This window comes from Passer domesticus, chromosome 2, assembly GCF_036417665.1.
Source record: "Passer domesticus isolate bPasDom1 chromosome 2, bPasDom1.hap1, whole genome shotgun sequence".
Taxonomy (NCBI): Eukaryota; Metazoa; Chordata; class Aves; order Passeriformes; family Passeridae; genus Passer; species Passer domesticus.
In genome coordinates, this window is record NC_087475.1 from 72,571,467 (window position 1) to 72,598,659 (window position 27,193).

The 27,193-nt window shown below is 38.3% G+C and overlaps 1 long non-coding RNA gene across 4 annotated transcripts in view; it reads right to left on the reverse strand.

The window, feature by feature from the left end:
• LOC135295515 (uncharacterized) overlaps positions 1 to 27,193 on the reverse strand; it is a 59,085-nt gene that overhangs the window by 25,919 nt on the left and 5,973 nt on the right. The window contains exons 3-4 of one of the 4 annotated variants that reach the window (XR_010357637.1): positions 11,450 to 11,549; positions 6,912 to 10,190 (exon numbers count right to left, since the gene is read on the reverse strand). The exons of 2 other annotated variants lie outside the window; for them this stretch is intronic. This is a non-coding gene — a long non-coding RNA (uncharacterized LOC135295515). Of the gene's footprint in view, positions 1 to 6,911; positions 10,191 to 11,449; positions 11,550 to 25,227; positions 25,301 to 27,193 lie in introns of those variants that run through there. One more of the 4 variants, XR_010357639.1, reaches the window with a different exon arrangement.

Below are 27,193 nucleotides of genomic sequence, written 5' to 3' on the forward strand. Positions count from 1 at the left end.
GAATGGATGAAACTCTCCATGACTCTGAGCCTCCAGGATGATTGACTGATTAGTTAGGAATCATGGCTTCATTTGCTTACATGACCATGACCCTCAAGTCTTCTAGAGTCCCTTCTCTAAAAAATACTGTGGATTCTCTTATGTAATGGCTATTACTCTGTGGCTTTGGGTACAGAACGTCACAGCTGGTCATGTTGAAGGCCATGTTATTACTTGTGCTTGGTTAAGTGATACAGATAAGCCTGTGTCAGGGTAATGGCCACCTCACCTACCTCAACCATCCCAAAATCCCTTCCTTTTAGCCACATAGCTTCCTGTGTGAGCCATCAGAAAGCCAGAGTGTCCTGAGAACAAGTCCACAGCTCCTGAGGACACTTCCTCACATCTTTTTTAGATAGTGATGGGGAATGGATTGCCTCCTTGAGGTGCCAATAGCTCTCCTCCTTTGACTGTACAGAACTGTACAATCAGCGCAGATTACACATCTGATGGTATGGCTACTGACACGGGATGTAAGACAAATCCCATCCCCAGAGATGTCTCAGCACCATTACTTAGCTCTTCCCTAATCTTTACAGATGTCTTCTATCTTTTTCTTGAGTTGCGTTTTTTTTCCAGGAGTGGTTTTAGATCTTCATTCAAGCTACAAGTATGAGTCTTGAAATGGAAGGAGGTCAATGACTTACCTTTAGGGGCTTTGCAGAGATAAACACATACACTAATAATGATTTGCCTGCTTCCAATTACATTTTGAAATGTGTTAACTTAATTGTTTTATCTTTTCTCATTTTTTCCATTAAAATGCTGTGTGACATCAAATCAAATTCATTTTAGAACAAAAGTATCTTATAATACATTTTCAAAAAAGTATTATACCAGTTATTCATGAACTCATTGTGTTTGACACATGCTACATAGAGGCTTTCCTTTCTAGAATCCAAGTCTATTTACTCTTGGGATGAGTGTCAGATCAGTATATTTAGAAATACCTGATACAATTATAAATTTTCATCCATGCCTCTGAAATTTTCTTTTTTACATATGAACATATGAAAATATATGAAAAATCAGTATTAATAGTTAAGAATTCTCTCTTTAAATGAATATTTCAAAATGTCTAATTTCATTTTCTGTAGTTTAACATTTGTGTCAGTCATTGAAGCAAAAAATTAACATCTACAGATAATGTCTCCTGTTTTCTTTGATACATAATAAAAACATCTATTTTTTTGCCTTTTTGCTAAGATCTCTGACATTTTAATCTATAAATAAATATAGCTATTGTGTTTCCCCCTTTATAAAAGGCTTTAGAAGCTCTTACTTTTTTCCTTCCTGTTCAGATATAGCTGAAATCTGCTATTCATAGATTTTCTCATGTCCTTCTTCCTTTCTTAATCTTGTCAAACTCCTTCATTTTAGTTTATAACCTTTCCCCTTCTTCATTATTTATATTCCCATCCAAATGAATCAGAAACATAATTCAGGCAAGCTTCTTAAAAAATTAAACTATCCACTTGGTCTTCAGAAACATGATGTAATGCAGAAGATCTTTCCAATCATCTCATTCCTAATTCCCAGACACCCAGTTTTTAACTACCACATACTGTAGCAAAGTTCTGCAGCTTGTGCTATCTGCTACTGTACTGGACATTTTGCTATTAAGATTCAGAATGTTGCTCAGTTCCTTCTTTCCTGGGGAAAAAAAAGGAAAAAAAAGAAAAATAAAGAAAAAAAAAAAAGAAAAAAAAAAGTGGTTTCAGCATGTCTTACATCTAGCCGCTTTTTAATTCCAAAAATATCCAAATTGATAACAAGCATCCTAAGACCTCTTAAGCTTTCTCACTGAGTTACAAGATGGCAATGTTCTCATTGTACTGCACACTGAATTTTTGAGGTTCAGAAGACTTTCATCCCATTTTTGATCTCTGTACAAGTTTTTGAATCCAAACAAGATTCTGAATAGTTTTAGTTCCAGACTTCCAGACAATAAATTATGAGGGAAATGCCTAAGTTTTAGGTCTGTATGGGATGAAATGGGAAATTTGAGGAACTTGGATGCTATGAGCCAGAGAAGTAAGAAAAGAAAAATATTTGCCTAGAAGATTTAGTTGTTCAAGATTATGAAATCCAAAGTCATGTAATAGAAATTATGAGAAAAGACAGAGAAATAGAATATTCATTTTAAATATTTTAAGCTACAACTCTTCACTTAATAGAAACTAGTCACTTTTTGATTTTTTATGGAATCCCCTTGCACATAGCTCAGAAGCTAACACCAGGAAAAAACAGCAAAGTGGACAGAATTTCTTCTTTTCCAGAAGAAATTACGGAAATGACGGACATTTGGGATATTTACTGTGCTCACAGAAGTTTCTACATTGGATGTTTTCCATATCCATTGAAGTGAATGATCTCAAAGAATAAATTAGGTAATTTAAAGCTTCCTAATCTACTGCAGGGGGAAAAGAAACAAACCCTACAAAACAAAACAGAACAAACCTACTAAGTTATAAAGCAGCTCAAAACATCCATTGGATTAAACGAGTAGGCAAAAGTAACACTTGTTCTTACACAGGTTCTGGTGAATTATTGTAAGTTATTTTCTAATGAATTATTAGCATGAAAAATGCATGGGAATTAGCCATCAGCATAGAGAGATCCATGAGGGGTATCAGCCTTCACTTCCTAATCAATTTTAAGAAAAACACACTAAGTTAATGAGAAGAATACATGACATGGCTTCAAATTATGCCTGTTAACAGTGTATGTAACCTAAAATAATTTGAATACTTTTAAGAGTTCCACAAGCTCATTTACAAGGACTTACTGACTCTTCTCTGCCTTCTGGGGCTGCTTTGCCACAACTCTTGTATCTTTAGCCATGACAAAGAAAGTTACATAATGGCAGAAATGTGAACACGAAAAACAAGTTAGTCTTTCTATTTTTTTTAATACCAGGTCTCTTGAAATGTTGCTGATTAAAGCAATAACTCAGCTGAACCAAAATAATAACAGATGTACTGTAAGTGTTCCCAGACCTAAACACCTTGGAAGGTCTGAGATCATATTTAGTAAAACTGATCCCCATCTTAAGCAGTTTTGACACATATTCTTAGCCTTGGTGGTAAGCAAATAAGTAAGTCCTTTGAAGCATTCTGAGGCAGGCAAACAAGGATCTGTCACACAGGGCTCTTTTGACCTTATATTTTTGCACAAATTTCTCCAACTTAGTTAAATTCACTAGGATTTTTCAAGTGATGGTTCATGGAGCTGACATTTTAAAGCAACAACCTGTCTGCCTGGGCATGTGTGTGTATAAAATGGAAGACAGCACCTACATATTCAAAAGTCAAGTGAAGTGATACAATTGGAAGTAAACTGGAGGTGACATATCTTTAAAAAACTATGAAAGTGTTCTCTAGTTACCAGATTCAAATATATTTTCAGCAGAGCTATATTTCCTTTCCTCTTCGTCATTTTCCTGATTATTACTAAACCAGTAAATGAGCAAACAATATTTTCTAATTTAGTATATTGTTTTAATTCAGCATAGGCAGGCATACCCACTACTGCAATATGACATGGTGAACATGATGAAAGCCATCTGCTTCCAAAGGTTATGGTTCAGAATTTCACTCAAAATGTTTTGCAATGGTTCCAATTACAGATGCTGATATTCATGTGCCAGTGCCATAAAGAACATAAAAAGGCAGTCCCACCAGATCTGTCCCAAAACAGGTTCATCATAACTTCCCAGATTTTTGCAGACAATCCCAAAATCACAGCTGGCCACATCTTAGGCCACCCAAGACATTTCCACACCACCAGCTGGTACTTATATGTTGCAAGGCATTGAGTTTTTTACTGTGGCTTTACAGTTCTCTTAACTTATGTGAGGCTTTAGGGAAAAAATGTTTGAGAATAAATCCTTAGGATCAAAATAAAACAATATAGATGAAATAACCAGTTATATTTAAGGCAATGGTAACAGTAAGCTTGTGCTTTGTTTAGCAACTTTCTATACAAAAAAAAGCTTTAATTGTAAAAAAACCCCCAAAACTATCAGAAAGTACAACAGGTAGGTAGATGATTAAAGAACGGGCAGGGTCTGCTCATAATGATACTTCAGCTCAGTAGGATGGTTCATATGTCCCTTGTGGTATTCACACGCCCTCTGAACAGAGAGAAGCTGTGAGAGAAGCAGAGAAAAGAATGATAAAAACAATTCTTATCTCATTTGCTGCTCCTGGTGTTTGCATATGTGGAATGTGTTGGGAAGGTTGCTTACCTGAAGGAATTTGGTAATTGGATGCTGGTGGTGATTGTTTATGTTAATTAGCCTATCAGGTCTTAGCTGTGAGGACTGTCGGTCTGGAGACAGTCACGAGTGATTTAGCTAGTGATAGCTCTTGTTAGTGTAATATTCTGTAATATAGGTATAGTATAATAAAGTAATTAATTAGCCTTCTGATATCACGGAGTTCTGCGCATCATTCTTCCTGCCTGTCGGGTATTGTAACTCCAATAGTTCTTTCCTGAAAAAATTAATGACAATCCACCAAAAACGTGCACTTTCTGTCACTTTGTAAACACACCCCTTTTAACTCTCCTTATCTTCCATCTTTCTTAATAATCCTGACTATTATTAATCCTTAACAATCCCTGCTTATTCTTTCTTCTTGGCTTCATTAGACTTTGTTCCTTGCACTTGGAAACTTCTTTGGAGATGTAGAGCAAATAAGACAAATGTGGTTGTAATCTTGACTTCCAACAGCAGAAGCTATCAGAGAATAAACTCTCCTGGCTGGTGGCAGATTATCATCCCTGGTTTTTCACCCTTGCAAGGCACACCATGAAGTGTTCTATAAGAAGTACAGAGTGAAGAAAATCCACACTTTCTCCCACTGGTCCCTGGGGTAGCACGTAGCCCATCTCTATCTCTAGAGTCCCTACATAGTGTAGGGAAAAACAATAAAATTCTGTATTAAATAGCTGTGGATTTCTTTATAATTCAAAAGTTCCAGCTCATAGGTTTCTATCTTTTTTCTTTAAAAACCCAAGGCTTCAGGTAAGATGAAGCCAAATCTTAGTCTAAGGCTTGCTTTTGATACATATGGAAAAATAGTAATGGAGAGCAAACAGTAACATACCAAGATATACAGAAAGGCAGAATCCTAATTTACAACTAAATTTAAGCATGGGCCAGGGCTGTCTTGCCTACGGCGTCTTGCTTCAGAGGCATTTACATCATATTCCTCTCTTCATCAGCTGAAGAAGGAAAATTAGGTTCACATAAATGTAGGCAGAGCTGTCTCACTAAGGGCCTACAGCTCATCCTCAAGTTAAGCACCTTACTTATGGTGACTGGACCCCACGCAAAACCACCTCAGTCAGTCAGGAACAGGCAGCTCCTGACTGCCTGAGTCAGTTCTAAATTAGCTGCAAGAATCACTGATACACATGAAGTAAAATGCATCAGAGGATAAAAGTGAAATTAATCTTACAATCAAAGTCTGTATAATGGCTTGGTTCAGCAGGGAAATGAAGGCACCATGACAGACAGTTCCCCCCGCCAAAAAATCTAAGCATTCATGTGCTGCAGAAGCATGGAGGAGAAGGTGGAAACAGTTCAGAAACATCATAATGCCTTTGCATATGTCACGGACAGAGCATACTTCAGATATTTCTTGCAGCACCAGACACTGTGTCCCATAAAACAATATGATAGACTTGGTGAGAGATCACAGAAAAATAACAGAAGTGGGAATGTGGTCTTGTGAAGAGAAATTGGAAAGACAGAGGATTTTCCCCTCGTACAAGAAGGAATGAGAGGCAAAATGAAAACATTTTACAGATTAATGTTATCATATAAAACAGCACAGGGAAAGCAGATCAGGGGCTTCCACTCTGGCTCTGGAAGAAAAAACAACAAGGCATTCATTGAAATTAAAAGGTGGGCAAGTCAAAACTGATAAAAGGAAATACCTTTTTATATTACGTGTAATTAAATTGTGGAACTCATTGCCAAAGGAAGTTGTTGAGACCAAAAGCTTTACCAGATTCATCAAGAGATTGGATATTATATCAATATCATGGATATCCAGAGTTATCATAATTAAAGAAAATAAAACTTTTGGAAGAGATATTAAACCTAGTGCTTCAGGGCTTAAACTAGTCTCTCACAATTAGTGAATAGGATCAGGAGATCTCTGCGGAGGCAGATTATTCTGCCTCCACCTCCTGCAGGGTTCTTCTGTTCTTTATAGCATCTATTTCTGCTTGTATCAGATTGAGTAACAGACAAAATGGTTCTCCAGTCTGACTTAGTCAAGGATTCCTCTACACTTACACTCCTCTCCAAGGAAGTTCTACCTAGAAGTGGGTGTGGATATGTGCTGAACCTTCCCGTGTTCCCGTGACAGGATGGGGTCACAATTTGATCCTTAGCCACAAGTGAAGGGTATTTAGACATGATTGCATGCTTGCAGGAGTTGACTGCTTTCCTGATTTTAGTGGGAGGTTCGCCCAGCACTTCCATATTTGTTATTCTGCATAAAGATGCAAAACAGTCTTAAGAGATAGGTAAAGTTTTATTTAACAGCAAGACAATCCAGATGATACATCAATATGTTCATGGTGCCAAAATAACAAAACCCATGAAAAGAATAAATTAACACACAGGACACTCTAAAAAGCATGTTTTGAAGCAGGTCATTAAAAAGATGCCCCTTTTCCCTATTTCTTCTCACCTTGGTTTAACTTTGCAGTCTCAACACAAATTCTGATCCCCATCCTGGTGTGAGGGTCTTGGAACCTGAGCACACTGATTGTCAGACAAGCAACTCATAGACTTCTTTCTCCAGAGAGATATCCTGTCCACTGTATATAGGTTCAACTTAAAAATCAGCTGCAGTGAACTCCTTTAATCCAGGGCTGGGCACAGGGAGATGCCACTATCATGGTTTGAGAAGACATACAGCAGTGGACTGCCATTCAGTGGGAAAATACATCTTTTGTATTATTTGCATAGTACAAAATGTGGAGGGAAAAAGTTTTGGAATTAATCCAGACATAATTTTTACCTCTTTTTGAAACAACAATAATTAACCTAGTTTTATTCCAAACAATAGCTGACCATTGCAAACATAAGAAGTCTTTAAAAGCTGACTTTCCATCTCACCCACCCACCAAAGCTCTTTCTTTCTTTGGAGAATTAAATTGCCTCAGTATAAAGAATTCATACTAGCTTTAGTTCTAGAAATCTGATCCTACATTTTTTTCCCATGAAGAATAATTCCTTGATCTGCTATCTTTGGCACTTTTCCTAATCCTTACAAGCATTCATTATCTATTTTGTTTGGTTGGGTTTTGAGCTACATTTGGAGATATTATTGGCAAGTACTTGTAAATATACAGTAGCCTAGGTAACCCCTTCTTTTGTGTTTGCCTTCTTGCACAGGGTTACTTTAAGCTACCTCCGCCAGTGTGTCAAGAATGTAATAAAGTTTATAACTAGATATTTACTCATTTGACCATCCTTGAAAGTAACTTCTTTAAAAAGAAGCAACTGAAGATACAAATTGAGAGCACGACAAAGGTTTTTACCCTTTTAGTTGCTGTTTTTGCTATTTTTCCCCCAACTCAGCCTTTTATAATCAAGTTTTTCATAATTTCATTTTGAAAGCATTCTGACAATGACGCTAGTCAGAAATATTTTTTTACCTCTTTGTAAAATATGGACTTTTAAAAATGGATCAAAAAAGTCAAGTTTTTGACAGTATTGTTGTGACTAAAACATATTTCAAACTCTTCTTTGCTTAGTTTTTTACTTTCAATGTCTTATTTAAGATTTTATGAATACCAGAGGAATTCAGATTTGTATTCTTTGCTCCCTTATATTCCTATTTTTCCTTTTTTCTTGTCTTGTTTTTACACCCTCCACCCCTATGCACACTACTGAAACAAGGGCAGAGGAGACAAACACTGGGTGAAGATAGTGGATGGGAAAGATTTCTTCACTTATTTCTCTCAAACAGAGAAATTCAAAATAATATGAGTGAGAAAATTATATTTGAGGTGATAAATAATAGCAGTAGTAATAGCAATGCAACTCTACAGCTGATACAATATATCAAGATGTAGCTGTGTATGTACTTCTAATTTTAAATATAAATTAATTTATGCAGACTTCTCTGCAAGTCCCATGCTTGCTTTCTCTGACCTAAGTATTTCAGTCAGAAATGCAAAATTTTGTGCTGGACTGATTTTGAATAACTGACTCATAACCCAGTGAATACAGGGGTGTTTTTAATGGGAATGCTGACACCATCCCATCTATTCTAGCTCAGACATTGCTACTCAGTTTCTTGTACATAAAACTCATTTAAATGCAGTGATGACAAGAGCTTGTGTTTTCACAAGCCCTATAAAGTTCAGTTCAAACAAATACCTGCTATCAGACTATTCAAGAAAAGGAATGTGGGGGGGGGGGGTTGTTTTAATGTTTTACTCAGTTTTGAAGTGGTTGAATGGTTCATCAACCCACTGAGTAGTTTCCTTAATCATTTTCTTTTTAATTAATAGACTTGTGAACAACCACAACTGCTTTGTGGAAACACTAAACAGATGACTAACTTGGAGTGAGCAATCTACTCAATACAGTCTGCCTTAATTTGAGCCATACATGCTGAAAAATAAAAGCATGGCAAGTATGCAGGTTATTGTACAGCTTTGTGTCTGCTTTCAGTTAAAACAAGTCCCTGGTGAGCAGAAAGCAGCAATCATAAAACTGAGAGGAACATTTTAGATTTATTGCCACCTGTTAGCATGACTTTGAGCCCTGTAAGGGACATGAGTTATCAGCCAGGTTAGTGTCACAGTGCTGGTGCTGGTGGCCACCACGGCTGCAGAAAGAAATGGTCAAGTGTCAGCTCTGTGGACCAGAGCAGACATTAGTGCCTGATTACAGGAAAGATAGCACACTGTCACTGTGTTCCTTCTGTCCTGTTTCTGGATAGGAACCATCTACTGGGGGTTCATTAGAAATGAGCCTCGAGGCAAGCCAGCTCTGTAAACTACAGCTGTCTAATTGGTTTTGCTTGTGTGCACTGTCTTTGCTTTTATAATGGGGGAAAGCAACATAGCCTTTCTAATTAGATTGTTAAACATAATAGCTGAATGGCACAGCAGTAAAGAATTTGCCCTAGTCTTTGTAATTCCAGAATAAGGCACAGCAAAGATCCAGGATTTTTCCAGCCCATTTCTCCCATCATCATATCCAATGGTAATGAGACTGGGTGGGTTGTTTTTTTTTCCTTAAAATAATGCAAACGATTGTAGGCCTTGCTAAAATCCAAAATAAATGTCAACACAGAATTCCAGGAGCAAACACATCTCTCCCTTTATTCTGTTGTCTCTGCTTTCATTTGCTCCAAATGCCAGGGCTATGCACTAATTGGTGTCTTTGTTGGCAGTCGACACAGAGGAAAAATGCACAGGCTTGGAAGATGAACTCTCCTCTCTGCCCGAAGGTGGTCCCCCTCCACCAAGGCTGAAATGCACTGGTACAGTGGGGAAAACTCAAAAATCAGCATTTACTGCACCTGTTTTGTGTATTAAGAAAGGAATTTGGTCTGTCAGTTCAGCACCTTTCATAGCCTCTGAATTGATTCAGAAGGAATAAGAAAGCTTCACAAAGCCAGTTTTTTTCTCAGTGACTCAGATTCAGAGTTCTTGATTCTTTTATAGATCCTTGCTGGTTTTTACATAAGGACTTTGTCAGCATGCTGAGCACATGCAGAAGGATGCAGAGAGGCCTCTGTTTCCATTTGCTTTCTATAGAGTAATTTAATGCATATCCTTGCAGACATGATGTGGCTATTTGGAGGAATTCTGATACAGTTGAAGCTCTTGTCTTCTTTGAGAAGAAGAGAATTCTTCTCAAATAGTCTCGTATTCTCTTTTCCTTTCAGAAGTCTGTCCTTGATAGAGTCTCCATTGGACCCATAGGATAAATGGAGTAGGGGGCAAATAATCAAGTATCAAATAAATGTGCAATTATTTATCAATTAAATATCAATGATTGATTCTAAGGTTTAAGTCACTCTCGACAACATGGCAGCAAAATGCCAGCATATTTTACCACAGTCTTCAATTCATCCAATTACTCTTTTGTCAGATACTCTGATTTCCTGGTTAGAAAGTGGAAAATAGGAAAATGGTTTGCTAGAATAACCAAACATAAACTTCCCCCCAAATGCACTCTTTAAAAAGATAAATTCTTGAGTACTTCACATGTAAAAGGGGATTTTTTATTCCTGGGATAACATGGAAACTAATGTTTGAAATATATGAAAGATGTCACGGGAAATAGCAAATTGTTCAATGTGCAACTGCAGTAAATAACAGCAAGAGGAACCAGCTGTGCAACTTTCATGTGGGTGTCTCAAAGGAAACAGAAAATGAAAAACAAAAGATAAGTGCACTACAGGAACCTTTAGCATGTATTGCTCTCTACTGCCTTAAGCCTTCTGAGTCAAAATTAATTTGATTTCTACACAGTGGCTCTTTCTCATCTCTCAGGGTTGCACTTTGCTCTGCAGGATCTTCAGAACCAGAATTATGAGAAAAATTGGTTGAACCTCATCTTGCACAATATCTTTCTAGTATGTCATGGTCAAATAACCTTGCAGTTCTGATGAACTGCTCACAGAAAATAAAACTCTTTTTTTTTCACAAATTTGGAGACTTTTTCCTTCTCTTTTTTTATAAAGCATGAGATAATATCATACAACTCTTTTAGTTCTTGGGAAATTGCAAACTTTAGGGAATAATTGTAAATAGTAAATACTGAAAAATTTTGCACTAATACATTAGAGGATGGCAAAAAGCAAGTTCTTTTCTGTAAGAGATTATTTCTGAATATGAGAATGACAAATAGGTACTTTTAAGAAATGTACATTAATTCCTTGTCTGCCTTTCCCCTGGCTCATCCAACTGTGATATAAACATAGTTTTAATAAGTAGCTATGGGTCTGTCACAAATGTATTCATCAACCAAGATCTCACCAGAATGGTAACACCTAATACAAAAAAATTAGGTTTTAAGGTCTCCATTAAAGACCCTCTTCATAAAATGGATTTGAAAGACCTTAGGGGGTCATTTGATGTTTTATACATTTTCATGAGGTTGGTTATCAAATTTTCGTTATCTTCAGGGATGGAGTTTTCACAACTTCTCTAGACAATTTGCACCAATGTTAGACAACCCACAAAGTGAAATTTATTTACTGATATCCAATAAAGATTTTCTTATTTTGTACTTTGTATATCTATTCCTTATCATGCTTTTTCATTAGAAAGTGCCAGTTCTCAAGACCCAATAACTTTGTGGCACTGTGTCTGTCTTAGAAAAACTCTGTACTTAATGAAACAACAAGTGAGAGGTCACCTGATACTGTAGTGAGCAAATATTTTTCCATAAGAGGCCCATGCAGAAGATACTACTCAGCCTTGATTCAGGTCCTTTCTTCTTGATCCAATGATATGAACTGAAACAGACCCAAAAGCAGACACAAACCCATTTGTTAGGGCACTCACCTACACTAAGTAGCTTTGATTCTTCACTGTGAATCAAACCAGACAAGAGCTTGGCTTTGCCCCAAAGGTTCTTCAGCAGATGCTTTAGGCAGAAGCCTACTGTTCTGGGTAAGATTCTCACAAATTCCAGAATTTCAAAGAGTGTTTCTACTTCACTTGTAAGTAAAATGTAGCCATTGTTCTCTGGCCAGACCCAGACACAGATTCTGCCAAATTTATAGAAGACAACAAGGCTGGAATTCATCTCATTTAACCCCAAGCATGCTCTTAGTCCATGGAAAGAATTAGGCTTTTCTAAGGTGTGATACATCTGGTCTTTCTTAGATACCTTAGGTGAGATTTCTCTTACCAGATGTTCTTACATCCAAGCTGGTGTCCCAAGCCAGTGGACCAAAAAAGCAACTCTACAGCACTATTTGCTTCATTGTAACGTAAAGGTCCAAAATTATTTAAAATTGTTAATTTCTTCCCATTGACTATAAGCAGAATAAAGAAGAACAAATCAGGGTTAAACACCTTTTTCATAGATATCTGAAATTGGATACAATGAATTCTACCCTAAGAGGAAAATTTTGTGTCCATTTTCATTTGAAGTTATGGCTCATATCCAGCTTTAATGAAGAGAGAGCAAAAACAGGGATTTAAAAGAAGTGTGAGGTTGCTTTCTTGGCTTTTTTAGGCTTTGGAAGAAAACCTATACTGTGCTCTTTCTTAGGTTATGTGTTGAAACGTGTTTCAATGTTGTCAAAGATTAAATAATTAGTAGAACATGGTCAAGATCAAAAGGCTGTTCCATGTCATAGCTAATTTGAGAGTTACCACAAATATGACAAGTAGTGATTCCTGCTGGTCCAATACCTGCTGTAGCCAACCATGTGGATTCAGAGTGAAATATAATACACTCACATTGTGTTTTAATTCAAGTTGTCATAAGGTGTTAATTTAAGAACTGAATGTATTTTTACCACTCCTCATCTCCCAGTTACTATTAACATAAAAATGAATAACGGGCTTCTATTCTAAGCAAGAATAGTTAAACACCTGGCCAGTGACCTCTCAGACACCAGTTCCAAAAAACTTATATTAAAAAAAAAAAGCTTTAAGCTGATTCTATGCACAGCTTTATCAGAAAGCAGTCTAATAACACTGTCTTGGTGGAGGGGGTAATTTTTTTCCTTCTATCATTTCTTTCTCTTTCTTTCTTTCTTTCTTTCTTTCTTTCTTTCTTTCTTTCTTTCTTTCTTTCTTTCTTTCTTTCTTTCTTTCTTTCTTTCTTTCTTTCTTTCTTTCTTTCTTTCTTTCTTTCTTTCTTTCTTTCTTTCTTTCTTTCTTTCTTTCTTTCTTTCTTTCTTTCTTCTTTTTCTTTCTTTCCTCTCCCTCTCTCTCCCTCTTTCTCTCTCCCATCTCCTTCTCTCTCTCCTTCTCCCTCATATTTGGCATATTGAGGACACCCATCAATATATTCCATAAGAATCAGTATTTGTTATGCAGCAAACACAAAAAATGACTGATATCAAGAAGAATCATTTCATTTGGCATTATTCATAGATTTGAAAAGCAGTAAGCAAGAACATTGTATTACTCTGATGCAAAAAAATTATTCATTCTGTGCCAGTGACTCATGCATCAATGCTTTGATATGCATAAGCTGAAACATTCACCCTCAAATTAACCTTTGTATCTTGCTGTGATCTATCCACCTTCCATCTCTTAACCACAGACATTATTAGTATGGAATAATATTCCTACACACTTCCCAGCAAACACTTTTGAATCCACATGCTACAAAACACAATCTTCTAAAGCCTGATCTGGAGATTCCAGTTTGAGAGGGAGTACTGCCATAGCCTGATGGCCAGAAGTGAGAAGAATTCTTAATTGCTGCAGCTTTGTTAATAATTTTTGCATGCTGATTTTTTCAACACATCAGTACCAACCAACAGAGGAAGATCTGAACTGCAAGAATCAGAATTCCACTACTAGGTACATCAAGCAACACATGACTTTGAACTATTCAAGGTGAGAACATTGCACTTAGTTTTTCAGAGGCTGTAATATATCTGCTGTCTTTGCATAAAATTAAACTCTATCAGAAAAGAAGCAGACTCTCATATCACCTAGAAACAGTTGTTTACTGCTTTTCCTTCATCTTCCTCCTCCATTCCAAAGTTGTCTCATCTTTTTTATATTTTAATCTTTTTTAATCCATCTTTTGTTGTACTAGAACAATCTTGTAACTGCTTTAAGCCTCTCTTTGCTTCCATATTCCTCTTAGATAATGCACTATCTATCACACAGTCTTGATCTATAACCTCAAGATCTTCCATGAGACTCTCTTTTTACCTTTGTTCCAACAATGATTTCAGCAAAAAATCTGTTTAGGAATTTTTCATTAAATATTTTTGGCCTTTCACAGATATAACAAATCTTCTACTTTTCATCTTATTGTCCCAGTAGTGATTGAATGTAGCCGAGTCAGACTTGCATGATGCAAGACATCATCTTTTATTAGCTGAACTGGGGAAAAGATCAGATTTGGTTTGAATTTTGAAGGACACTAAAGGTGAAATAAGGCAACTTGCTTAAATGTCTTGTCTTACTCTGCAGCAAAATTGAAAATATCTTACACTTGTTAATAATTTGTTATGCTGCTTGAATCTAACTATATGCCAGAGCATACAGACAAAAGAAGAAAAGTGTCTGAAAGCCAAGAACATATTTCTGGTCAAAATAAGAGATAGAAGAATCCACTTACCCACTACCAGAATTTAGTGGTTCATGCACTTGCCTACAAGGCTGGAGGCCTTGATCAGGTTCCAGACTGATTTTTTCTCTTTGATTTACCAAAGAAAAAATCAAAGACCTTATGTCTGTTTGACCCTGGGACTGAGCCATTTGAAAATTTCAGTAAAGAAGAAAAAGTTTGTACATCTCAAAGTAGGAATGCTTTTAGATCCTTACACCTCTTTTGTTATTTTTCTCTTTTGTATTTTAAAATTCTACATGCATATTTATTTTGTAAACTGTGGGTTTTTTTGACATAAGTAAGATGTTCAACTTCCAGCACCTATAATGACAGCTAAAGTTTTTCTACTTTCCCAGATGAACTTTAATCACCTTCTTGTCTTCTCTCCTGTGAATGCAATGAATATTCAGAGTTTGGGGATTTAACTTTTACTTAGATGTCCTTTAGTTATCTTTCTTCAGTTCAGGGCCAAAGTGCATTGGACTTTACTGTGAGCTTTTGTTTGCTTGCAAATTTGATTATATTATTTTAAAGCACAATATCACAGAGGGTCCAGAGCAAGCTCCTCCACAGACTTTCCTTTTTTACTCTTTCATATGTCTAGATTCACATCTTATTTATAATAGATTTCCAATTCCAGTGGAGACAATGAAAGTGAAATTAAATTAGCTCTCAGTGAAAAGGATTCAATATTGCCAGAGACATTGCTGTGAAGGGCATCTGAACAATAATTTTCTTGGAAAGCAGGCTTGAAGATGCTGTCCCAGATCACACAGCAAGAAAACTATGCATATGTCATAGCCTTCTGCAGAAAGTATGACCTTTCAAACTCCTGTCAATTTCAAAAAAACATGAACTTTATTTTGAAATAAAGAACGATTGGCATTATTGGAGTAACCTCAGTTTTTCTCTCTTTTATTCTAAGGATGTGAGATTTCTCTGAAGGGAAAAAGTAACAGTAGGACAACTGTTCTAGAGTACATGTAGTGGCTTCTTTTTGAAGCCACTACATGTAGTCTAGAAAGCACATGGACATTCTCCAGCGTTGAAACTGTAACTCAATTTTATGAACTTTATCACTTAGTCAGTGTCTTTATTGCATCTAGATAAGGATTTTTGTGGGTTTCAACTTAGACATGAATGAATGATGGTCAAATGTGAATGATGGTCAAAAGCAATGTGCTCTGTTCTCAGTTCTTCAATATCTGCTTGACCAAGGTCAGAATTGGTCTGTTTGGCCCCACTGACATTAACAGGACAAAGCACAGACCTTGGTAAGAGGACTGGGAGAATGGGCTCATTCTGCTCTGACGTTCCCAGCACAGCTGTGTGGGACACAGGGAGCAGGAGGGAGTGGCACTGGTGTCCCCTACCATGGCAGCTAGCCAGGCTTTGCAGCAAAGTGCTTCCATGAGGCCAGCAGGAGCACCACGCTAGGACATGGACACGTGAGCCAGGAGCAGGGCATGGGGGCTGTGTGCCTGCTGAAGAGAAGTCTCTCTCTGCCCATGCCCTGTCAATAAAGAGGATTTAAAGGGTGGAGGATGTGTAAAGGATTCTGCTTGCATTCACACCTTGGCTTAGAGAGAATGCAGGAATGGGCAAGGGGACTGCAGGGGCATTCCAGAGCAAGGAGATGACGGGACACTGCCCACAGCAAGAGCCTGTATGGAGGGTTGGGATGGCCTAGGATTCCAACACGGCCCAGAGGGCTCAGTCCCTGTCCCACCAAGAGAGGGAGAGGCTCTGGAAAGTCTGAAGCAGCAAATTACCTCCCCAGGCACCAGGAGCAGCCAGCTGTGCTGGGCTGTAGCACATCCTCCAACCTGCTCCTTGATCCAGGCCAGAGCTCAGCTTGGAGCAGACAGTGCAGCCCAGCACACTGTGGTGATTTCTTATCACCATTATTATTTTAGAGAAAAATGTATAAACACTCATGCACACACTTCATTATGAAGTATCATTTAGCAATCTATTCTCATACAAGTTTTCTCCCTCATGTGTAAGCTATTAAGTATGATTGTTTAAGGAAGTTAACTGGAGTTACTAAATATTCCTGTCATATGCTTTTGGGGAGATTTTTTTCCCTAGGCCTATAATCACATATCAGAATTTACAGCATATACTGCATGCAGTCTTGGCAAATAGGACTATGGGGAAGAAATTATAGTGCAATAATTCATTCCTGTTTTCCCTCTTGTTTTAGTGATAGCACTGACACAAATTACAAAGGAAATACAACTTCAAGTAAGCATTTCTGTGGTTTAAAATGCTATTTAAACACTTTCAGGACACCTTAGGGAATGTATTTCACCAAGGACTTTGTTTCGGTGGTTACGTGTGAGTGTGCATTTGGGCACAAAAGTGGTTCTCTGTGTGAGGGGAAAGCCCATGGGGATGTGTTTTAGTGCATTATGTTGGGATTTATCATAGCAAAAGCTTGCTAAGGAGACTTAGTCTTTTGTTAATTGAAGCAAATCACTTGGTTTTATTTCACCATCTTTTGTAATGCCAGTTTATAGGTAAATAGGGCCAGATCCTGAGGGAAGAAATTTTTTCTGTTGCAAAATGTTTTGAAAAATATTATAAATTAACTTAATAGCTTTATTTTTTTTTTCTGAATTCTGCCACTTAATTTTCAACATAAAGCTAAATATTTTCTAACAAAAAATATTTTATCCATTGCATCACATTAGAGGCTCTAACTCATCATCACACTTCTCTGTATTTGTTTACAAACACGCCTGTTTACTTTAGTGCCTCAATAACAAGGTTTCCCTTATTCCTTCAGGCCACTACTCATCTTCTGGCTTAGAACTCGGGGTTTGAACAATACTTCTTTTCCCAAAACACAGATAGATTTCTTTGCACATTGTCTTCACTTTTAGTAACATCCATCAAAGTTAAATCAGGAGGCTATGCTCTTGCACTGCTGTTACTGGCTGCACAGGTTACTGGATACAGGGACATGGTATCACAGCCCAGCAAAACAACATCTGCTGGAGTGATTAGAACTACATCACTGCTGGTGGAGAAACGTTTGTAAAATTCTCTGAAAATGAAAAATCATATTCACAGGATAATTGATGCAGAATTCTAACAAAATTACACAAAGTGTTTAATACCTCTTCTTCTATGCCAAATACCTCATCAAAATACTAACACAATGTTAAAACCAGGTGTAAATGTGCCTGTTTTGCCAAGGCAGATGAATACAGATCAGTGAAATCAAGAAGGTGGCCATTTCAGTTTACAGAGCTTGGTTCAAATGACAGAGGGTAGGCTCATACAGCTGCATGTCCAGAGTAGTGTGTTGTCACATTTGTCTCTGTGCATTTCTTGTTTTCTGGTTCCCACAGAATACCACAACTTGTGTCTAGGGACTTCCAAGGCACAGAGAATGCAAGCAGCTCTTTGCAGGTCACGTGGTGTGCTTTCTGGTTTTGGAGTTATGTAAGTGTGTAGCTGAACCGGGCAAAGAACCCCAGAGCTGCACTTTGCAAGCATCCAAAACGCTGCTCACAGTCCTCGTGAACTGGCAGACGTGAAGCCTGACCACCCAGGCACTGAGCACTGAAGCACAGTGAGGAGCTACAAATACAGGCTCCAGCTGGAGACCCAGATAAACTTGCAGCACAGAAGAAGAAGCTTTTCTGAGAACAGTCAAAGCACCGAAGTCCAGAGACAGCACTTATCGACAGCTGCCCAAAAAAGCAGAATAATGCTCTTGTGTCCCATGAAGTTCAGATGATGTGCTTCCAGCCTCCAACCTGTGTGTGTGTCTCTGTGTGTGTGTGTGTGTGGGTGGGTGTGTGTGTGTGCTCACAGTGGATTAGTTCATTTCATGACTGAGGAGAAAGACGCATGAAATTGTATTTTATAATCCTCTTCTATATTAAAAAAAAAAGTTCAGAGAGGGAAAAGAGAAAAAAAAAGTGTGTGTTGCTGTGGCCACTGGTTCCTGACACATGACCTTCCTAAAATAAAGGTTCTTAACAGTGGTTCTGGATATGACAGGGTTATTGTAGAACCAATCCAGTGTGAGCACAATAGACTAGAATTTCTCCAGCTGCCATTTTCATTATCAGATAAGCAAGACTTAATATCAACAAAGCCAAAACCCTAGCACTTTTCTTGTACAATACCCTGTACAAAATCCCTAACCTTTCTTTATTTCTTGCACTGGAAAACATATTAAATTTAATTTTCCCTCATGTGGAGCAGTCACAATCTCAAGCTGGGCACTTAGGATTTACAAACAGTGCTGAGCCTTCAGGAAATATACAGCACAGTTTGGAAGAAAAACCTTTGCTCTTTCTAACTTTTAATATTCTCTTCTACTTAAATTTTTGTCTCCTTCAGGCACTCATGAAGTTTCTGTATTTTCTATTCCCAAATTTACTCATCAGAAATGCAAGTATTTTGTCTAAACTAACAATCTTGGATGGCGAGAGACCAGCATTTCCAGAAGATAACTGCCTACTGAAACAGTGTCCTTTCAAGCATAATGAACACTTGATTAAGGTGCTTGCACTGAGGTCCTCGATTATGGATCTTAAAGATCTTTAATAAAAGAATTTTAGGGAATGAGTCATGCATAACATCAGGTGAGATGTATGTTACCTTTCCACCTTTCTGCTGAGGTCATAAGCAAACTTTCATAGTTTCAAAGTTTACACTGGCCAAATAGTTTGCCAGACAATTCTTCTTTTGCTTATTCCATTCCACTTATATCTGAATTATTCACTGTGTTTCACTTTATAAACATTTACAGTCGATATGTTCTAAAGGGAGCAAATAACAGTTTGCCTGCTATGAATGTGGGCTTGGCTGCCAACTCCAATACCAGCAGTACAGAGAAAAATTTCTTTGCTTTCACCTTCAGGATATTGCTGGGAAATAAGTCATGGGAAGAACATTTTTCTGCTGAAAAGTAGTATTCAGTGCAGAAGCAATTCACATTGCAGAGGAACTCGATGCTAAAAAAATTTAGCTTAAGGAAAAACTTTTATAGGAAACTGCACAATAATTGTATCTATTTTTCCCTCTAAATTTTTGTTGTCATAGAAAAATCTTTTCAACTTTTTTTTTTATATTAGGACTAATTTTGTTAAGGAAAATACCAAATAGAAATAGAAAACTATAAAAAATATAATTCTTAAGCAAAGAAGGAACTTGTGGAATTATGAAATGGTTAAAAATGTTTACATTTTGGCTTTAATATGGGGGGGTGAAGAAAATCTGTATCAAAACTTCTTTTTTAAAAATTGTTCAAGATTCTTTAAAATGCTTTGGAGACTGACAAAACATGAAAAGAAGATCTGTGCACTTATGATGACTGATGGTTTTTGGATTGGAATGGCTGGGTTTTGCTCAGTGTCATAGCACTGCCATCTGGAATTATTAATCCGTAGGATCCCTTCACAGTTTTGACAAATGAAGGGCAGATTCGAAGGCTAGAAAGCACAAAAGTGTCTCTGCAGCCGATTGGGACAACCTCAGTCTTGTCCCTCAGAACATCCTTCTGTGTGGACTAATGAATACTGAAGCAGAGATAAGCATCCTTGTGCCTGTGGTGAAATGAGACCAGTCCAGGAGCTGGCAGCTACCACAGAGCAGCCAACACTTTGGGGTTTTCTAGGGCATGGTGGGAGACCTTCTTTTTTTCCAGCAAGCAAAGCTTAGTTTTAAACTCCCACAGAATGGAATCGAGTCATATTCAGCATGCACATTGCTCGTCTTAACTCAGTGTACAATTTGTATATATTGTTTTATATTCATCATGTCAGAGATTGCAGTGAGGACCAATACTAAGATCAAACTCAGACTTCTCTAAGTTTGATCTTAGTATTGATATTCCCTTATTCTTGCGGCATAAAGGAACCTACAACACAGGTGTTCTGGAAACTAGCTCGTAACAAGCAGAGAACTTAACAGATATCACTATAATTACAAGCAGGACAGGTATAAAGCTCTTCCTAAGTTAGTGGAGGGAACATCTTTGCTTGCTCCACTTTAGTCAGGAACTGCTTGCACCAGCATAGCCAAACAGTGAAGATATGTAACATACAAGGATCATGGCACTAGTTTTCTATTGCAGTCTACATGAAGTCACACCTGCCAAGGTGTCACTGATCTCCTTATTTTTGAGTCCTTGTGCAGATACCAAAGCAGGAGAGGGCAATATACAGAGCTACACATAAGGAGAAGGCAGCACTAGCTGAGACAACACCTTTTTCAAGAGCAAAGATACAAGAAAAAACTTTCTTTAATAATGTTTTTTTGTGCATCCCAGAACTTTGATGTTTCTGTGTTCAGGGTGGAGGGAGGGGGTGGTGGATATGCCAGTCCAGTCCTGCAGGACAAGGGCACCTATTCCAGCTTTCAAACACAGTCAACACAAATTTTGTTCCACAGTACACTAGCTCACGCTCCCTGTACTCTAGCTAATCGATCAGAAGCAAACTGTGGAAGCTTTACGCTGCCCTTGACAAAATGTTGGATACACAGCACAGCTGCCATCCTTGCACTCGCTGGGGATGCAGACACCAGCTTCTTGCTTGGGGGTGGATATTGACACTGCTCCAAAGCACTGAAGCAGTGTGAAGGCATCTACAGCTGAGAGATACCAGTAGCTGCGTTTTCTTTGACTCTGGACTGTCCCAGCAATGAGGCTGCTTGACAATTTGCTTTAGAATTGTATTTTTACTAGATTCACTGGTTTTGGGGTTTTTTTCTGAGAACATGGCAGTATTATTTAAAAACCATCCTCAAAATTGAAACTAAACTTCACAGAAATCTTTTAAATCTTGTTCTTTGCTGCCAAGTACACCACTGAAAATAAGATAATCTTCACTTTGGGCTGTGACTTTAAAAGATGAAGCCGAAAGTAGCAAATTGTTTCATCATTACCTGACCTCTCTGGAAAATGGGCTACCAGGAAGAAAAAGCTACTTATGAGCCACAAAGTCCCTGCTTAAATATTCTTGGGTAGTTTGGACAGAAAGAGGCCTTCAGGGCTTGGCTTTGGAACATAAACCTCCAGTAAGGAGAAAAAAACATCAGGAAAAAGCATGTGAATTTAATGTAAATAATTATATTCAGTCTCCCATGTTTGAACATTTATTCTAATGTGAAAGGTTTTCTTGAAGCAGAAAGTGACTACCTGGTGTGTTTTGGATCCTAATCCAAGGGAATACATCCCCTCCCATCACACAGTAAAATCACATCCCTGCTGTTAATGGCTCTCTGTACAAAGACTAAGAGCCTCTTGCACAGTCTCCTGTTGAACTGCAGGGAGAATTTGGGACTTACACTCAAAAGCACATGAATTCTATTCCAGAATCATAATCCCTTTCAGCTGGCTGCTGCACTGATATAGTCACATTTGCTGTGTAACTAAAGGGTGCTGGAAAGCTTCCCCAGTTTGATTATCCCTTCCAGAGCTGGTGAAAGCATGTGGGGTTTTTTTGGTTTTTTGGGGTTTTTTTTTTGTTTTTTTTTTTTACCAACTTATCCTGTTTAATCAGGACTAAGTAAACATATTACACACTAATAATAAAATCACTGGAAATTCTCTATTTAATCTCTGTGATTTTCTTTAAAAGGCTCAAACAAAGACCAGCAGGATCTCTAATCTTACGATCAACAAAGTTACATCACCAGCAGCCTCTGTTTTATCTGTTTACAGATCGGGCTAACGTTGTTAGAGGGTGGTGATATTAACTGTTACTGTGTCAGTAGATAGTGCACTTGCATCAGCAGCCCAAACTTTGCTGTCACCTCTGGCTGCAATTGCTTAGAGAAAACTCCAGAGATTATTTTTAGTACCAGAAGACGCTGTTGTGGCTAAGTTTGGAGCAGTAGATCACAGAGTTGCCACTGAAGATGCCGTAGGAGCCTTTGCTGAAGCCTCCAGTCATGCAGGAGAAGCACCCCGGCAGCAAATGCTTTTTGCCAGTGAATGACCTTCCTCTGGGCCAGGCAATCCCAGCTAGCTCAGTATGGAGAGAGGAGCTGGAGGCAAAGGGTTCAGTCTGCTCCCCATTCCTTGGACATGATGTCCCTCCAGCCAAAACTTCCACCCTCACACTCTGCCTGGTTCCAGGATAACCCTGGGTGTGGGCAGATAAGGATGCAACTGGCATTGCAGGAAGCCAGCCACCAGCCCAACCAGGACCGGGGTGGGGACTGCCTGCCATCCCAGCTGCTGCATGGCTGCAGCATCACCTTCCCTGCCCCCTCCACAGGCTGTGTCCTGGAAAGAGCTGCAGCTGATTATCATCATGCCTCCCACATAAGAGGGATGTGCTGGAAGGAGCATTACTCCAGCCAGCCTCCCACAGCTCCTTGCTTGAAGTTAAAAGCCCAATCTAACCCTTAACAAACATGAATAAAAGTGCTAGGGAAGGAATTTTAATTGGCTGACACTGTAAATGCTTTGAAGGTGCTGTGTCATTATTGACTGACTTTCAGCACACCTGAGCCAGCCAGAGGGCAGTGATGTTACTTTTGAGACCAGGATATTACTGTTACTGCATCCTAGCACCCCTCTGTTAAACTGCATCATCTCTTCGCATTGAGCAGATTTGTTGTGCCTCATATATTGCCAATAAAACCTGGCCTTGCTTCTGCACTGAGTTTGCAGAGAGGGTTGGTGCTGGTTTGTTCTCATACCTTTGCCTGGCACCACTCCACCACCAGCACATGGCTCACCCACATGCAATTTTGAGCACCCACAGAGTGCAGCAGTGTAGATAATCTCCCCTTCTATCCCACTTCTTCCCAGGAGTCCCCTCCCTGCCCTGAGCTGAGCTGTTGTTTCTCCCCCATGCAAATGCCAATTAAAAAAAAAAAAAAAACATCACAACAAGTGGGGAACAAGAACAAGATAAGGAAGGTGAGTGCATTTTAACTGACATGAAATCAGAAGTTATCCAAGTGAGAAACTGAAAGGATGCACACTGAGCCCAACAAAATGTTCCATATGGTGCTCAGGTAGTAAGTACTTGTCAGACAAGATAAGTTAAATTCACAAAGAGCTACTACACAGCCCCATCACAATGCTTTCTAGCAGACATGAGAACTTTCTTTGTATCCTGTGCTGAAGGAAATCAGAAACTCTATATCTCAATCTTTTCAGGTGATCTAACCACAAGATGCAGGGAGCTTTGCTTTTTTTTTCCTTTAGAAAAGGTCCTTTTAACTAAAAATAAATGACATCTGATATTTAGGTGTCAGATGCCCTTTGGCTCCTATGTGATCATGCTAAAATATCAGGTATACTTCCACTACAAAATAAAACATGTGATGAAGCCCAAAGGAAGAAACCTTGAAAACTACAATTCTCTCCTTCCATAAATGTAAAGTTAATGCAAAAAATTAATTGAAATATTATTTATGGAAATTCTGCTGGTTTGTATTCTGCATTGTTCATGTGAAGGACCTTTTTAATGCCCAGTTTTAAACATCCAGGAGACAGCATCAAGCTTTTATTAGCTCCTGAAAAGTTCCTTTCAGCCCCCAACAAGTAATTTCTTCTCTGGATTTAAGTCACCAATTACAAATATTTGAGAATCATTTTTACTCCCTTCCTCTATCCTAGCTGTGTAGACAGTGTCAGTATGCAGTACATGTATCAGGGATAACCAGTGATAGAGAAAACTGCAGTGGGGACAAGGCACTGCCTTGGCAGATGGACAGACATCCCCTCCATGTATGAGGGAAGTTTTCCAGCACCCCTGGATGCACCAGTGGTCTGTCACTGAGATCAGGCCAGTCCACATGAGGGCAACAGATACAAAACAGCACAACAATAATTCTACTCTTACAAGAAAATATTTTCATTTTTATATCCACATTTCAATGAGGGCTTTAGAAACCTTAAGCGTGCTCCTGCAAAGGTCAGTAAGTGTTTTATGTGCTACCCAGAGACACTGAAATGCCTGAGTAAAAATAGACTGTTGAATGAGAGATCTTCCACAAATGAATTTTCTAATAGCTTTGATATTGTTGTCAGCACAGATTTCATGGATGAGCTGAAACTAGCCTGAACTTGCTGTGCCACCCAAGTTCATCAAAAACTGCAGGAGGAGCTTGGATAGGGAGGGTAGAAAGTCCTAAAGATGATTCCCACCACCTTTAAGCCTAGACCTGTTGTCCAGAACAGCCTCTTTGTGGTTTGCCATCATCTGGAAGAAATAATCTGAACCACCACAGTTCCCAGACGTGAGACCATGCAAAATAGGTGAGAGACAAGTATACAGAATCCAGTAACATCAGCATGAGAAAGTTCAGGTTGGATGTTTCTTTCAGACAAGCACTTCACATACATCATGACCTTCAGAGACTGTAAACTCTTATCCTGTTGAGGTTATTTAAAATCAAAGGCCAGTGTGCCAGCAGCTGCACAAGTGAGGAATGCCTAAGAAAATAAATACCAGTTAGAGTGCTATTTAATGCTGTTAACTGCAGTGGGTGGAGGCTGGAGGGCAGTAGCTTTTAACAGGTTTTATTTGAAAGACTAACTCAGTGTGGTTGTCACGACAGTTGTCTTTGTGACTGAAGTTGTATTGCTAACAGATGGAAATCTGGCAGCTTTTTCTAATTTATGCAGATGCTTTGCAGAAGGAATTACCATCCTAAGTGATTCTAACATTAACCTTACACAAACCTTTCTCCACTGTGTTAATAAACAGAACATTTTAAGGCTGTTCTGCTCAAAAAAGTCAAAATGCTCAACTGTGCCTCCCTTTCAATCTCTTCTCTTACAATTTAGCTTTAAAATTATTTTGCATAAAGCCTCTTACTCAACTGAGAGTTGGATATGTAGCAAAAGTCAGCATAGTGCTCAAAATACCCATTTTAATTATAAAATTACCTACCAGGTTGTGTCTTCATTAATGAGCTAAGCTTGTGGACTCTCTTGCTCTTGAAAACTGGCATTCAGTACAATAGCTAAAAAGAATGATTTAACAAGAGAACTATCTAAATTGGCAATCATTTAAAAGGACTGAATAATATTCTTAATAGCTGTGTAATGTTTCATCTTTTTGCTTTGATTGGCACTTTTTTAATTGTTAACACTCCTTTCAAACTGGCAACACATTTCCTCATTCTAATCTGCAGTAAGCCCTACAGTATTACACACCAATGTGAGTGCTAAACAGACTCAGAAGTAACACACCACTGAGCTGTTTTGAGGCATTTGGTGCATTTAATGGATCTCTGTTCTTCATAGTACATTTTAGGAAACCAGAAGACCTTATGATTTTGTTTTGCCTCTTGACAGTTTGAGAATGTGGGTGCTGTAGAGCTTATCGGTGAAAATTAATTTGCATAATCAATGCCCTGATCAACTGAGTGAAAGGGATACTTGCTACTTCAGCTACTGATCATGTGCATCCACTCATGAAATGATTCCCTGTTTCCATATGTAAGACTTTGACCCTCACTGACTGAAGGCAGTACTCATATAACTCTATAAGGAACAGAGATGAAAACAGGATATTGAGACATGCAGACCATTGGAACATTTCAGAGAATGAGTCAAAATTAGTTTTTATTTTTTTAGTATCATCTGCATTACTTATGAGCTGTCTTTTGGGTCTAAGCTTTTTAACTTGAACCAAGAAAGATACCCTAAATACACCTTGCGTTCATCTAATAATGCACTCAACCTAGAAAATACACAAATTAGATCCTAAGCTCAGATGCCATATTCAGGCAGGTCAGATCTTTCCATGGAGGTTTTCAAATGTCTTTTTTTCTTTGGCCATTTTCTTTACAGGACATCAGACACTTCCTTTTGGAGACTTTTTCTATCATTAACTTAGAAATTAGGCACAAGTCAGTTTTGTCAAGAGGATGACCATCTTTTTTTTTTCCCTATGTTTACAAAACACCTGATTTACCTGCAACCCAGAATTCTCTACCTTTTCAGAGTGCAGTCAGGTGACAGCTTTAACAGTGCAGTAGCCTTTTCAGCAGCCCCAAGGCATGGATACACGCTATGGGCAGAGAAGACAAGTGAGTGTTGGTGGCAGTATAGGAAGCCAGTTTCCAGGCATGTGGCTCAGGCTTCAGTTAAATGGCTTGTTTCCTGCCAGGAAATCTCATCCAACTATTACAGAGAGGAAAGGAGATGCTCCAGTGAGGTATGTATATTTACCTTCTGCTATTTTTTTGCCCAAAGCATGACCTTGACTGCATAATAGCCTCTGTTCTTTTTCCCTCACAATCAAGTGAAGTCTCAAGTTGTAGTGACTAAACATATCCTGGAACTACTTGTAAGTAAAAAATTTCCAGCTCCCTCCTGAGGGATCCATATAATTTTTCTGGATTACATTTTTGAAGGGATTGGATATTTGTTATTTCTAATTTATTTATACAGACTTCTCTGTCAGGATGCTTCACCTGCAGAACATCCAGAAAAGGAAAAAATTTCCCTTAAAGCACTCAAAGTTTAACATCCAGTGTCCCAAATAACTTCTGTTTGAGCTCTATAAAAAGGATACAAACATCCAGGTGACGGAACAAGAGCTATGTTCTTGTTCTTGAAGGATGAAATAATGATGAAAAGGGGTGAGGACTGTAACAATATCTCCTAATTCCTCTGACTGTGAAATGACAACTCAGCAAAGGAAACAATCTCTTTTTGATCATAATCTTGCTTTTGTAGTACTGGGTCTGAGAGATTGCAGCCTTTCCAGAGTCGTTTAGCAGTGGCCCAGCTTTGAATGGACATGAGAGAGTAAGCATCCACTTCTGAAACTCAGGGCATTTGGAAACAGAAAGCTCTTTCTGTTGCTTGACAAATGTTACGAGAGTCCAGAGGGTTAGACAATATGT